We start from the raw sequence: 3,396 nt of genomic DNA, 5'->3' as shown, positions 1-3,396 counted from the left end.
CATATCGGAGGTTGTTGATATTTCTTCCGGCAATCTTAATTACGGCTTGGGATTCCTCCAGTCCAGCCTTCCGCATGACGTATTCTGCATATAAGTTAAATAAACTGGTGGACAATATACAGCCTTGTCGTACTCCTTTCCCAATTTTGAACCAATCAGTTGTTCCATGTCCAGTTCTAACTGTTGCTTCCTGTCCCACATATAGGTTTCTCAGGAGGTAGATAAGGTGATGAGGCACTCCCATTTCTTTCAGAACTTGCCATAGTTTGCTGTGGTCCACACAGTCAAAGTCTTTTGCATAGACAATGAAGCAGAAGTAGATATCTTTCTGGAACTCTCTGGCTTTCTCCATAATCCAGCGCAAGTTAGCAATTTGGTCTCGAGTTCCTCTGCCTCTTCGGAATCCAGCTTGTACTTCTGGGAGTTCTCGGTCCACATACTGCTGAAGCCTGCCTTGGAGGATTTTGAGCATAACCTTGCTAGCGTGTGAAATGAGTGCAATTGTGCGGTAGTTGGAGCATTCTTTGGCACTGCCTTTCTTTGGGATTGGGATGTAGACTGATGTTTTCCAATCCTCTGGCCACTGTTGGGTTTTCCAAACTTGCTGGCATATTGAATGTAGCACCTTAACAGCATCATCTTTCAAGATTTTAAATAGTTCAACTGGAATGCCATCACCTCCACTGGCCTTGTTGTTAGCCAGGCTTTCTAAGGCCCACTTGACTTCACTCTCCAGGATGTCTGGCTCAAGGTCAGCAACTACATTGTCTTGGTTGTCCGGGATATCCGCATCTTTCTGATATAATTCCTCTGTGTGCTATAGTTTAGTTAACCCATTTTGCTCTTCAGTGCAAATGTACATCCAGAACTGAGCAGGACTCCTACCACAAGTATTGTATGAATGAGATCTTTTCATACAATTGTGAATAGTACATTATACAAAATTATAGCAATTTGTCCAAATCATGTTGAGAGAATATAGTTAGCAAACACTTTAAAGTAGACAGAAGTTATATCCTTTTAAAAAAAGCTTATTAGAAAAGTCTATAAACAAGAGCTAATTATGTAGGCAGTTTGTATTGAAATCAATTTTGAAATGTCAAGCCCTTTAAAGCTAAACAGATTTGATTGCAAGATGCCAGCCGGATCTCTGAAATCTTTTAATGCCTTCCACATGTTTTCTCTCAGAATGTGGGCTCTGCAAGTAGGAACTTTGTTTTAAAACCTTTGCATGAAATGAGAGGCCATCAACCGCAAGACTCTGTTTATTCCTGTCACAGCCCTTGAAAGAACTACAATGGAGGCTTTTGGTACATCATTCTTCCCAAATTATCTATCTCAAAATGGAAGAAACAAATAATAGGCTTTGTTGCTTCTGTGGAATCTGGGTGGCAGCACTTCACAGCAACCAGAGTCCTCTGGGCCAAAACCGGTCAGGTAAGAAAGAAAACAATCTTGCTCCTAGGAGAAAAAAGTAAGGCATGGACATTAACGCTCATATACTGTAGATGAATTTAAAAACAAAACATAACATAGTGAGTGTCCAGGTAAGAGGAGGGACCTTGAAAAGGCGGGACACAGCCGGGCTGCTCCCAGTTTCCTCACCCAGAATAGGCCTCACTTCTTGCTCTCTCTTCTTTCTGGCCTGCGATACCTCACTTCTTTTCTGCTTTTTATAACGTTCCCTTCATTTACATTTCTCATGTTCGTTTCTCTTCAAAAGAAAAGAGAGATCTTCCCTCCTCCTCTGCTTTGCCCCTCTATTGCTTTGAGCCTTCCTTGCTGTTGGTTTTCCTTCCTTTTGCCTCAGGGAGTAGGTCTGGCCGAAGATCCTCCGCAAGCCTCGTCCTTGAAGCAAGGTGGGGGCGGGTGGCGGTCAGCAAGGTGCCTGATTCACTCCCTGATTCACCAAGGCTGCCCCTGAATTATTGCCTCCTGAGGTTTCGTGTGGTTGGGGGTCCTTCATTGCCACCTTGGCGAGTGTAGATGGGCGGGGGGGAGGAAGAAGTAGAAATTGATTACATCTCAGGCTCAGCCCCAAACCTTTTCTGCATCAGCTGTGAGGAAGAGCCTGAATCCATCAGTACAGAGGACATGAATCCGCAGCACCGCAATGGAGGTTTGTTGGGGTTGGAGAGGCTGAGGCTGTTTCCCTCCGAAACCAAGGGTCAGCCATTTTGAAAAGACAAAGTCTGCCCTTTCCAGATGCACCCTGTCCCAAAATCTCCAGTGGGCGCCTCCTCAGCTCATGAGGGCAGTGGCCATTTTGCGGGTCCTCCTCATGGTGGCCATTTTGAACTGCCGCCTTCTCAGCGATGTTTAATATGTCCCTCTTTAATGAAAAGTCCTATATTAACAGTATAACCACACTGGTTCTAGGGGAGATTCAGGGCAATTTGCAACCCTGTGGACCTCCTAAGAAAGCTCACATATGCCTTCTTAGGCTACCGTTACAGCATCAGCACTGAAGAAAAGGAAACATGCTCTTCTCACTGCTTTTACTCTAGCACTTTTTCATTCCTCAGCTTCCTCTCTTGATACATAAGGCGGAAAGTGCTTCTCCATCTCCTCATATGGAGATAGCTGATGTGTCACCAGACACAGACGTGGGTAACTCCTCTGCCCAATAGAAGTGGTCTGGTGGGAATACAGGGGAACGATCGGACTCTGCTCAGCAGGAAGAACCTGCCAGAGATGATTATTCAGCTCTGATTATTTTTCTCCCAGTTATCCAAGGCACTGGCTACAGTGGGGTTGCAGCACTCCAAAGCCTCTGATCACATACCCACAGACCTGATGCCTGAGAATTTCGCTTGTGGTTAATCTGAGACAAAACATCTTGTAGAGAGGATCCCTTCCCAGCATTCTTGGACAAAATGCTAAAGGTGGAATGGGAAATTCTACTTCATGGGGAAAAAAAATACTGCTCTTGCCAAGAAATTTTATCTCTTTGCTCCTCAAGTGATGGAGAATTTAATAGCAGTAGACACCTCTATTGCAGCTATGCTCTTGGGGGCTTTGGCTCCCCCCCCCCAAAAAAAAGGGATGCCACTCTTAAGGAGCCCAATGAAAAGTGATCTGAGCAGGCTCTTCATAAAGTCCACCAGGCTTCAACATTAGTAAATTAGAGATTCTTCAGATTCCTCCCTGAACTTCTGTGCTTTGGGTGGAGGATTCAGTTAAACAATCCTGACCTTGATGCCAAGTACTTGAAAGGTCCCCAATTAAATTTTACAAGTCCCTTGCCTATATTGCTGATGCTACTTAGTTTTCCCTGACCCTGCAGCCAATTCTGTTGCTGTAGCCACAGTAGCTTCCAGTTGCCTGTGGATCAAGTGCTGGAATGCAGATGTGTCTTCCAAATCTAGTCTGGCTACAGTCCCCTACAAAGAGACT

At 44.8% G+C, this 3,396-nt stretch overlaps 1 long non-coding RNA gene across 1 annotated transcript; it reads right to left on the bottom strand.

The window, feature by feature from the left end:
* Window positions 1-1,249: 1,249 nt before the first annotated feature.
* LOC144586288 (uncharacterized) lies at window positions 1,250-1,740 on the bottom strand. The gene is made up of 2 exons (XR_013541027.1): window positions 1,606-1,740; window positions 1,250-1,461 (listed from the first exon to the last, which is right to left on the bottom strand). It is a non-coding gene; the product is annotated as an uncharacterized LOC144586288 (long non-coding RNA).
* Window positions 1,741-3,396: the final 1,656 nt, after the last annotated feature.

This window comes from Pogona vitticeps, chromosome 2 (assembly GCF_051106095.1).
Source record: "Pogona vitticeps strain Pit_001003342236 chromosome 2, PviZW2.1, whole genome shotgun sequence".
Lineage (NCBI taxonomy): Eukaryota > Metazoa > Chordata > Lepidosauria > Squamata > Agamidae > Pogona > Pogona vitticeps.
The sequence above is the reverse complement of the archived record's forward strand: the minus strand, read 5'-3'. Positions and strand labels throughout refer to the sequence as shown.